Raw genomic sequence first — 12,684 nt, 5'->3', positions numbered from 1 at the left:
CTCCCTTTCCCGATCAAATTTTGATGATCCAAGCCGTTCAATGTGTTCAGAACGTGATTTTAAGGGTATCCGCGCGAAATCAGCAAAAAAAAGACCGGAAAGGGCTTCATGCGAGCAGTTTTTGTTTGTTTTTTATCTAACGGTTCAAATAACAACTGCTCAAATCAAGTCCTTCCCGGTCATTTTTTTTGCCGATTTCTCACGAGTATTCTTAAAATCACGTTCTGAACACATTGAGCGGCTCGGATCATCGAAGTCCGATCGGGAAAGGTGAGAAATTGGAGGTCCGCATATAAGGTCCTCATTTTAAGGTCTTTACCTAAAGATTTCTGTATATGTGTGTGTGTATATATATATATATATATATATATCACTTAGGTACATTTGTGGAGCGTATCGTAGCAGCCGTCTTGAGGGTTTGAAGGCCAGAAACACCCTAGAGTGTTCATTGCTTTGTATCTTGGAGTACTATGTACACGATCAATGGATCATTGAGCATTCAATACAAATTTTTTTTTTTTTTTGAGTATTTAATGTTAGAAAAATTACACAATAACAAGTCCTAATTTCTTGCTCCAATCCATGGCATGTGAATAAACCTTAAAACCCAAGAACATACCTGTGAGAAATGAAGATCCCATCATCTTGAGTGTAACGGCAAGTTGCTGCTATGAAGCGATCGAGCCGATCATGAAGAGCCGAATACCACAGACAATGTTTTTCCCCTTTTTAGAGAGAAGAGAGAGAGACTATCCCTTAGGCCATCCACAGTGGTATAATTAAAAGCTAATTATTTTTAAAGTTAACAATGCTTGTACAAAAAATGGTTTACAATGATATAATTAAACTTAACAATATCCTTAGAAATAATCAAATTTTAAGCTTTGGATAACCAAAACTAGCAACATTTTTCAATAATCAAAATTTATCGACCCCACATCACATAAGTTAACTAGTTTTAAAATTTGTATACACGCATGTTTCAATTGGTAACTCTATATATTTTTCACTTTACCCAGAAACTATTTCTCTTTCTTTCCTTTTCCCCCCCAAAAATTAAGGGAGATGGTACTGTAAGAGCATCTCCAACCCATGCTCTATTCCTCTATTTGAGAGTATGAAATTCCTCCAACCCATCCTCTCAAGCCTCCTCTAGTTGAGAGGATGAGATTTTGATCCTCCATATTTAAAGGATGGGAGAAAATATGGAGGATCTCCTCTAAAATCACTTTATGAATAAATAGAGGGTTTGTGGTTGGAGTAAATATAAATAGTAATTTCCTCTAAAATCACTTTATGAATAAAATAGAGTATTTTGATACTCTTAAATAGAGTATTGGATTGGAGATGCTCTAAGTGCTCCATATCCAAGGCATTGTTGTTTTTCTTGAATAATTTGTATAGCTGGTTTGACGGTTGACCGTTTACACTTCAGAGCACTTTTTACTTCTCTGAAGAATTTTTGTCAACCTTGTTTGGAGGTGCTGGCTTCACCATTGTAGATATGGATATATACAGCAGACAGATTCAGAATCGTTCTCAGAACATAACCATGTCTCCGTGAGGTTCTCAGAACATAACCATGTCTCGGTGAGTTCTGATTTAAACAATCACTTTTTGGCTTGCATTCCAATTTTTCCTTTATCATGGTATATCCTTGTGTACGTACGTATTCTGACTGTAAACTTTTTGTACATGCACAGGGAAGTTGTTAAATTTTGATGGACAAATTTGACTTATCAATGTTCCATTACTGCACCTGCGACATCTGATAGTTGGAAATTGGAACTCAGAATGAATGTTACCAAACCACAGCAAAAAACATATTGGCAAATGGATGTGAAAGTGTTGGGTTCCCTCCTTAGTGGAAGCCCAATATTTTGTTAGCCCAATAACAATTGTGTTTGGCCCAATTGATCATTTATTTGTGTGGGCTAATATTTGGGTAGAATATTTTACACATTTGTGGCGCACATGATTGGCACATGATTTGTAAGCTTCTCTTGGAAGCTAAAAAGAGATCAAGTCTCCTAGGGAAAAAAGGAATTGCATTTGTAGCTTCTGGAAAAGAAAGAAATACGGCTGTGCACTGTGTGTGTTTTGTGAGTTCGGTGGAAAAGAGCAAAAGTTCCAAGTGCACCTTTCATTCCTAATCTCGGCATCTTGTACGTGCTAATTTGCGGCAGATTTGGTCAGACTTGGGCTCTCCATTTCAGCTCTGTTTTGGAGGGTTTTGGTTCATCTATATTTGGTAAGGTCTTCTCATCTTAGTTGTTGTATTTGTTGGATACACCTTAGGGTGTTATTGAGATCTTGTATCTCTTGTAAACTCATTTGTAAGAACCTTTATTGATAGTGGAATCGGACTCCGATCCCGTAGACGTACCTCACACTTTGGGGGAACCACGTAAAAATTCTTTGTGTTCGTTTGGTCTGTGATTTGCCCATTTGGATTACGTTCGCTGAATTTATTCTATTTCCTTCGTGATTTACTCGTGGAAAATTCCGCATATTTTTTCCCAACAACTGGTATCAGAACCTACGGTTGGCTAGGGTTTATTAATTTGGTGTAAATCATGGAAGGAAATGTGGGTAGAATGATTAGTTTCAATGGAACCAATTGGGTGACTTGGAAAATTAAAATGAAAGACCTCTTGTATTGTAGAGACTTACATGGGCCTATAGAGGGTGATACGGCTAAACCCATCGATATGAAACGTGAGGATTGGACCATATATTTTGAATAGAAAAGTTGTTGGGCTTATTCGTCAATGGATTGACGATAGTGTTTTTCATCATGTCTCCATCGAAACTTCGGCGTATGATTTGTGGAAGAAATTGGAAAGTCTCTATGATAGAAAATCGGCCACTAACAAAGCATTCTTGTTCAAAAAATTGGTGAATTTGAAATTTAAAGAGGGCAAGTCTATTGCGGAACATTTGAATGAAATTAATAGCATTGTTAATCAACTTGCTTCTATGAAGATTGTGTTTGATAATGAGTTGCAGGCTTTGATGTTTCTTAGTTCTCTACCTGAGACTTGGGAAACTTTGGTTGTGACAATTTGTAACTCGGCGCCAGATGGAGTTGTTTCCATGAGCCAAGTTACTAGTAGTTTGTTGAATGAAGAGACGAGAAGGAAATCCACTGGTTCTTCTCATTCGGAGGCACTTATTGTTAACCCAAGAGGGAGATCTCGAGGTAGAAGTAGCACTCCTCACAATCGTGATCAAAGCCGTGGGAGTTTGAGGGGAAGATCACCGTCAAAGCAAGATATAGAGTGCCATTATTGTAAAAAGAAAGGCCACATGAAGCGGGAATGCCTAAATCTCAAATTCAAGGAGGAAAATCGTGCGAAGCATGGTGATAAGAAGCAAGAAAACACAACGGCAGTCTCTTCCGATGGTGAACTTGTGGTTGTATGTGATGAGAGTTGTGTCAATTTGGTTAGCCAAGATACTAATTGGGTGATTGATTCTGGTGCTTCATTCCATGTCACTTCAAGAGCCAATTTCTTCACTTCCTACAATGAAGGAGATTTTGGGTGTGTTCAAATGGAAAATGAAGGTTTGTCGAAAATTGTTGGCATGGGTAATATTTGTTTGGAAACAAGTATTGGATGCAAGTTGGTGCTTAAAGATGTGAGGCATGTACCGGATATTCGTCTCAATTTGATTTCTACCGAAAAGTTGGATGATGAAGGCTACAATAACCATTTTGGTAATGGAAAATGGAAGCTCACGAAGGGTTCTCTTGTAGTGGCTAAAGGAAACAAAACTTGCTCACTTTACACGATGAAAGGAAAAATTAGCAAGTGGTTTGTAAATACACTTGACGATGGCTCCTCTACCGAATTGTGGCACAAGAGGTTTGGGCATATGAGTGAAAAGGGGATGCACGTTCTTGCCAAGAAAGAGCTCTTACCCGGTATGAAAGGTACTCCTCTTAAAACTTGTGTTCATTGCTTGGCCGGTAAACAAAATAGAGTTGCATTTCGTTTCAAATCTTTTACTAGAAAACCTAATGTATTGGACTTGGTTCATTCGGATGTTTGTGGTCCCTTGAAAGTTAGATCTCATAGTGGTGCAATTTATTTTGTTACCTTTATTGATGATCATTCGAGAAAATTATGGGCTTATCCGTTAAAAACTAAAGATCAAGTTTTAGATATGTTTAAAGATTTTCAGGCCAAGGTTGAAAGAGAGACCGGGAAGAAGTTGAAATGTGTTCGTTCCGACAATGGTGGTGAATATCTTAGGCCGTTTGATGAATTTTGTCGTAGCCAAGGCATTAAACACCAAAGACCGTTAAGAAAACTCCTCAACGAAATGGAGTCGCCGAGAGGATGAACCGCACTATGGTGGAAAGGATGCGATGCATGCTTTCACATGCAAAATTGCCAAGGTCTTTTTGGGTGGAGGCAATGAGGACGGCAGTTGATTTGATTAATTTGTCTCCTTCGGTTCCTTTGAATGGCGATGTTCCAGAAAAATTTTGGTCGGGCAAGGATGTCACTTATGATCACTTGAGAGTCTTCGGTTGCCGGACATTTGTTCACATTCCGAAAGATGAAAGGTCCAAGCTTGATGACAAGGCAAGACAATGCATTTTTCTTGGCTATGGGCATGAAGAATTTGGTTATAGATTGTGGGATCCGGTTGACAAGAAAATCGTTCGAAGCAGAGATGTTGTCTTTCTTGACGATCAAACAATTAAAGATTTTGACAAGGATGATCAACCGGAGGAAATTGCTAGTGATCTTGTTGACATGGAGCCAATTCCTTCACCTTCGGTACATGACGAAAATGAGGAGGATGTGCAGCCACCTCTTGAAGTTGGTGAAAATGTTGATGTTCCGAATGAAGTTGAGTTGAAAAATGAGAGGGAGTAACCAATTCAAGAGCCACCACCGCAACCGGAGTTGAGAAGATCCGTTAGAGACAAGCAACCGTCAAGAAAGTAGTCTCCTGATGAATTTGTGATGGTAACGGAACAGGGGGAGCCCGAGAGCTACCAAGAAGTCGTGGAGCATGACAAGAAAAATGAGTGGGCTAAGGCTATGCAAGAGGAAATGAAGTCCTTGCTTGACAACCGCACTTACGATTTGGTGAAATTACCTAAGGGTAAGAAAGCGTTGAAAAACAAATGGGTTTATCGATTGAAGCATGATGGCAAAAATTTGAGATACAAGGCACGCCTCGTGGTGAAAGGGTTTGGGCAGAAAAAGGGTATTGATTTTGATGAAATTTTTTCGCCCGTTGTGAAAATGTCCTCCGTTCGTGTTGTTCTTGGTATGGCCGCAAGTTTGAATCTTGAGGTTGAACAACTTGATGTGAAAACCGCGTTCTTTCATGGTGATCTAGATGAGGAGATTTATATAGAGCAACCCGAAAGCTTCAAAGTAAAGGGAAAGGAAAATCTTGTTTGTAAGTTGAAGAAGAGCTTGTATGGCTTGAAAGAAGCACCGAGGCAATGGTACCAGAAATTTGATTCCTTTATGATGAAGCATGGGTATTCAAGAACCGCTTCGGATCATTGCGTGTTTGTGAAAAAGTTTTCGGATGGGAACTTTATTATTCTCTTGCTCTATGTCGATGATATGCTCATTGTGGGACAAGATTATATGAAGATCAACGAGTTGAAGTTGGAGTTGAGTAAATCCTTTGCTATGAAAAATTTAGGACCGGCAAAGCAAATTTTAGGCATGAAAATTACTCGTGATCGAAAGAAGGGGCTGATTTGGTTGTCTCGAGAAAGCTACATTGAAAAAATTATTGAGAGGTTCAACATGAGTAAGGCAAAGCCTGTTAGTTGTCCGCTTGCGAATCATTTCAAGCTCAGTTCGAAACAATGTCCTACAAGTGAAAAAGACAAGGTGGAGATGGAAAAATTTCCTTATGCTTCAGCGGTTGGTTCTTTGATGTATGCTATAGTTTGTACTAGGTCGGATTTAGGTCATGCAGTTGGAGTTGTTAGTCGGTTTCTTTCAAATCCAGGCAAAGAACATTGGGCAGCTGTGAAATGGATTCTCAGGTATCTCCGGGGTACTTCTAGAGTTTGTTTGTGTTTCGGAAATGGTAAAGCTGTGTTGGATGGATTCACGGATGCCGACATGGCGGGTGATGTTGATTCTCGGAAGTCCATTTTCGGGGTACTTGATGACCTTTGCAGGGGGAGCTGTCAATTGGCAATCAAGATTGCAAAAATGTGTCGCTCTATCGACTACGGAAGTGGAGTTCATTGCAATTACCGAAGCTTGCAAGGAGTTGTTGTGGTTGAAAAAATTCTTGCAAGAGTTGGGTTTGAATCAAGTGAGGTATGTGTTAAGGAAATGAATCCCACATTGCTTAGGAGTGGAATGAGTGATCACTTAATAACATTTGAGACCTCTCCACTCATTGCCAATTAGTTTTGAGATGGATATAAAGTTTCCACATGAAAATTCTCTTTTGTGATAGTCAAAGTGCAATGCATTTGAGCAAGAATTTCACTTTCCATTCTCGATCAAAGCACATTGATGTTAGATATCATTGGACTCGGGACACGCTTGACATGAAGTTGTTGCAACTTGAGAAAATTCACACGGATGATAATCCTTCGGATATGATGACTAAGGTTTTATCTAAGGACAAACATGATAAATTTCGAGCTTTGTCGGGTTTGGTCGATCCTTCCACTTAAGTCGGGAAGGGGGAGAATGTTGGGTTCCCTCCTTAGTGGAAGCCCAATATTTTGTTAGCCCAATAATAATTGTGTTTGGCCTAATTGATCATTTGTTTGTGTGGGCTAATATTTGGGTAGAATATTTTACACATTTGTGGCACATGATTGGCACATGATTTGTAAGCTTCTCTTGGAAGCTAAAAAGAGATCAAGTCTCCTGGGGAAAAAAGGAATTGCATTTGTAGCTTCTAGAAAAGAAAGAAATACGGCTGTGCACTGTGTGTGTTTTGTGAGTTCGGTGGAAAAGGGCAAAAGTTCCAAGTGCAGCTTTCACTCCTAATCTCGGCATCTTGTACGTGCTAATTTGCGGCAGATTTGGTCAGACTTGGGCTCTCCATTTCAGCTCTGTTTTGGAGGGTTTTGGTTCATCTATATTTGGTGAGGTCTTCTCCTCTTAGTTGTTGTATTTGTTGGATACACCTTAGGGTGTTATTGAGATCTTGTATCTCTTGTAAACTCATTTGTAAGAACCTTTATTGATAGTGGAATCGGACTCCGATTCCGTAGACGTACCTCACACTTTGGAGGAACCACGTAAAAATTCCTTGTGTTCGTTTGGTTTGTAATTTGCGCATTTGGATTACGTTCGCTGAATTTATTCTATTTCCTTCGTGATTTACTCGTGGGAAATTCCGCATATTTTTTCCCAACAGAAAGAACATAGTGATCCCTAGACACTTCAAAGATCTTTAATTTGAACGGTTTCTTAGTAACTTTTACGTTCACAATTGCAAAATCTTTAGTACAGCTGAAGATTTATGCCAATGTCCAATAAATATATAATGGTTATTATCCATATCTTTCATAACCTTTAAATGATTCCTGACAAAGCATGGGTGTTGAATTTTTTTTGTTTTTGTTTTTCCGTTTGAAAAATGTCATAACTGTTGTGTTTTACATCTGATTTTCTAATGGATGCCTCTTGTTTTTCTGGATCACGGCCTATACTATTAGCCGATGGATACGAGCCGCGCGCGTTCAGCCAATTTGCTTTTGTTGCTCCTCAATGAAATTTTTGGTGCTTTCATGGATCAGGTATGACAGAGAACTCCCGAGTTTCCAAATTTTAAGAGCGATATCATGTAATGTAACCTATTAGTACGAGGGAGGAATGATGGACTTTATTTGCCGCCGAGGTATTTGATGGAAGCATGAAGTTATAAATACCCCCGCCAAAATTGAAAAGATATTCATTTTAAATGCTATTTACACATTTCTAAGCCGTACGATGCGCAAGGCCACACAAGATCCATGTATACTTACACACAAACGACAACATCGGATATATTTATGCCCCAATCATTTTTTGTTGATTGGTGTGTCCCAATCATTACACTTTTTCTTTTTTCTCTCTAGTTGCAATAGCCGAGCTTGGAGACTTTGGACTAAATTTACAACTGATTAATGTTTGTATAATATTTCTCTTGTCTTGATTTTTTTTGTTTGCTTCAAAATTTTGGGAATCCAAAGATGCCCAGTTTACCCTTCGATTTTTACTTGCACTCCGTATAATTTAATCATTTTTAACTTATACCTCTTGCATTTCATTATTGGATACTTTACTTATACCCATTGAGCTTTAAAACAAAGTGAAAACATGAAATTCGTTAAAATGACCAAAAATACTTCCGAAAACCTTGACCAATCAATTGGTTCTCTCTACATATTGATCTTTTTCATCATCCCTTCTCTCTTAATTTTCTTAAGAAAATGATTCTCGATCTGATCCCTCAACTAATTGCTTCCCCTTTCTACGAATACAAGTCACCAAAGACGTCGGCTTCGGTGGTCTACAAGGTGAAATTTCTTATCATTTTCGCAAACTTGGAATTGCCCATTTTTTTTACGACGGCTAAAGACTTATGGCTAAGTCTCCCCTTTTCGTTGACATGATCTCCTTTACATAAATACTTGACTTGTAAGAATGTCTTGTACCGTTTCCATTTTGATGTCTTGGGCATTTATGTCAAACTGTTCAAACATGGATTGCAACTTTTCAAAGCAGTGGGCCTCTTTCCATCGATATATTTTTGCCCAAAAAAACATAAATGAAGAGATCGTAAATGGCGGAAAACAAATAGGGAGAAAGAGAGTGAAATTGTTATGGACCCTTTATTTTAGATATGGACAAGAAGCTACCATTGTGAACCTCAACATTATTAAGCTTAACAACCTCTTAAATGAATAATCAAAAGCTGATATGTGTCAACTTTTGGTTATCCATTTTTTATTATACCCCTATGGATGGCCTTACCCTGGTTCTCTATATTGCATGTGTTTTTAGTAGGCCAAAACACACATATATATAGGATGAGGGCAGGATACTCCTTTTGTGCTTAATAAAATTGCCCAACTCATTATGGATCCAAATTAACCATATAGCACTAGGCTCACACTTAATAAAATACATACTAATAAAATTGGTGCATCAAAATGACCCATTACAAAATGGTGATCACTAACCAAATGGGTCTAAAAAATACTCCAATATATTTGATAGTCGAACTAATCCGGAACTATTGACATAAATAAATATGCTAGTCCACAAAATATGGAATAAACTAAGATTCTCCCACTTGGACAACATATGCATGTCATTATGTAACAAAAGTGCCAAATAACTATATAAGCATATGTCCGGATTAGCTAACAAGTGGCCACAACATAGACTATCAAATGTGAGTCAGCACCCCAAACCCATTCCCATGTCCATAAGGGGTACATAAGTATCCGGTCATGTAAATCAATGCATCGACAGGATGCAAAGTACACAACAAAACACTTACAACCTGTGACATAGATGGTAGTATGAAAGTGTGGTGTGGAAAATATACCAAAGGTGATCAACACATCAAATTTCCATAATATCCATGTGTCCGCCCAAGATACTATGCCTACTGAGATTGGGTCAAAATATCTCAGATTCTAGCACTAATAATGCCATAATTAACAAAATTGTGCGCACAACAAATATGGCAACAAAACATTGATCATAGCATGCATACAAAATTCTCAAGAATATGATCAACCAAAATATAACCATTAACACAGTAGCAGCTGATTACAATATACAAAACTCCCACTAAGCAAAAACAACAGAAGACTCAACTAATCCCATATGAGTTGCATGCTCTTGCAACACTTTAGGAACCAAACCTTTAGTTAGTGGGTCAACCAACATTTGCTCTGTGGAAATGTGTTCAACATTTATGAAAGATGACATAATTTTCCTCTCGAACAACAAGTAGTTAATGTCAATATGTTTAGAGCATGAGTGTTTCGAGAAAAAGAAACTGCGGCATAATTATCACAAAATATCTTTCATGGTCTCGAAATGAAATCAACAATTCCAGTACTATTCTTTTTTCTCGTAAGTAACAAACAAATTTTTTTCCCCTTATGTTTACGACGAATACATAAAAAACTTCGCTACAATCATATGACGTAAGAATGGGCAGCTTTACTAATACTTTAGGGGGTTCAAGTGAACCAATTGGGTTAAGAAAATACACTAAGATTTTATATTTTTTAATGTAATTTGATTATTATTTGTTATTGTTACACTAGGTCATTTGAGTATAGCCAATGTAAGTGAAAATTTATTTAAATATGTGAGTAAATATATAGTTAGTATATAACAACCAAACAAAATTAATCGGACTCAATTTATTTTCAATCAAATAAAAATTAGTATTTATGAACCGCCGTAGCTTAGGAATCTAGCTAGCTAGAGAGGTGTGACAGCTACGAGTTAGGAATATTAGTAAACATAGGCGGCTAAAGTAGTGTGAGAGTAATATATATACTTAGGGCTTTTTACTTTTATGTTCAGAAAATGGAAAGTAATTCCTATAAGATTTGGATAGAATAGTGGCATTGTTTTGGCTTAATTTTCGGTTTCATTATAACAAACGACAAAAAAATCTACTCCCTTCATCCCGTATTTAGTGTCCAATATTTTAATTTGGGCAATCCCTTAATAAGTGTCCATTTTGTAAAGTTAGGAGGTAAAAATTGATGAATTGTCTATTTTGCCCCTAAAACTATATTTCATTTTGAAAAGTTAGTGAATAAAAGTGTAATAATAATAGGTAAGTAGAGAAAGTGGAAGAAAAAATTGATGTGTGAAAGGTGTAATGATGATGTTTTTTTAATAAGTTGGAGTTACGAAGCATGATACATAAAAATAAACGGATGGAGTAATATATAACAGCCATCTTTTATTCAAGAGTGCTTAGGAATAGAGGCGGCTACACATGTAATCCAGAGGTTTCAAGGGTTCAAAAAATGCACTAATTTTTATTATTTTTTCATATATAAATTAAAATTTTCTTAGTATTGCCGGCGTTGAGTTACTCGTGCAAGGTAAAAATATAAAAGTCCAAGTAATTATGAGGGCCCTGTAGAGCATAAACTTAATTATGAAAGACCTAGGGACAAAAATAAATTAGGACCCTTTAAGATAAAATCATCTGAAAAATAAGATCTTTGCACCGATTCAAACAAATTGAAAATTAAAACAATTAACTTTTCCGAACTGTTTATATATTAAAAAAATGAGGGAAAATTAACTGCTCTAATTTTCAATTTGTTTGAACCGGTGCGAAGATCTTATTTTTATGATCATTTTATCCTAAAAAGTCATAATTAATTTTTGTCCTTAGGGCTCTCATAATTAATTCTTTGTTTGGATTGGAATTTGAAATTTTTTTTGAAAAATAGTAGGGGTAATAAGTGGAGAGAGATAGAGAGAGAAATGTTGAAAGTAGAGATAGAAAGAGAAATGTTGAAAGTAGGGGAAGTCTAGGGGGAATTTTTTGGAAAATTCTTTCTAAATTGCAAAGAGAACAAAACATAAATTTTTGCTCTACAGAAGCCTAAGAGGGACAGTATTAGCGAGGGAAAACTGCCGTTTTACATTGAAATGGGCCACTAGGTGACGTGTCATATATAAATTGGTTTGCCGCACAAACCATTCTAGATTTTGTAAGTGTTTATGGTTATAAAATAATTGTAGATCTACACGACCCTGTAAATGTTTGTGTAAGTGTTTGTGGTTATAGAATTATTATATACTTATTTCTTGTCAATGTCATAGATAATGACATTTCAATACTTGGGCCCAAATTTTATTTTTTTTGGAAGCGTAAGAAATTTATTAATAACAAAAAAAAGTAAAACTTGTGTTATCGCCGTAAGATAAAAAAAACGTCGGCGACAAGCGAACCGTCGCTGCTTAGGAAGTGCAACGCCATTAAGGAGGTGTAGTATTGGTGCCAGTTAAACCCCCTAGCAGAGAAATGTATACACTAGCCCCACAATGTTGCGAAAAGGAGTTATGACCACAATCGTCACTGAGGAAAATATAAACCCTAATCTAGAGAAGAGAGAAAGAAACTGAACTTTAATTTTCTGAATTTGTGTTGTGTCATTCTCGATTACAGAGGAAGATAAGCAAACACCCTATATACCAACTCCACTAACTGACTACAGCTCAGCACCGTTTTCTCAACAAACTAACAAACTACTAACTAATATTAGAATGGTTTTAATCGACTAACCAACTCACTTAATGACTCTTACTAACATGCCCCTGCAAACTCATGGGTGTGTCAACAACCATGAGTTTGTGTTTAAGAAAAAGAAAACGAGCAGTAGATAAAGATTTGGTAAACACATCTGCCACTTGATCTTAAGTGCCCACATGATGAACTAGAAGTTGCTTGGCTAAAACCTTCTCTCAAACAAAATGATAATCAATTTCTACATGCTTCGTTCTAGCATGATAGACAAGATTAGCAGCTAGGGCAATTGCAAACAAATTATCACACCAAAATATTGTTGGAGGAACAGAAACAGATATACCAAGTTCTAGCAACAAATTCTGAACCCATGTAACTTCAGCAATAGTCTGAGCTAAGGATCTGTATTCCGCTTCTGTGGAAGACCTAGCAACAGTG

Source organism: Rhododendron vialii, chromosome 6a (assembly GCF_030253575.1).
Source record: "Rhododendron vialii isolate Sample 1 chromosome 6a, ASM3025357v1".
NCBI lineage: Eukaryota > Viridiplantae > Streptophyta > Magnoliopsida > Ericales > Ericaceae > Rhododendron > Rhododendron vialii.
The sequence above is the reverse complement of the archived record's forward strand: the minus strand, read 5'-3'. Positions refer to the sequence as shown.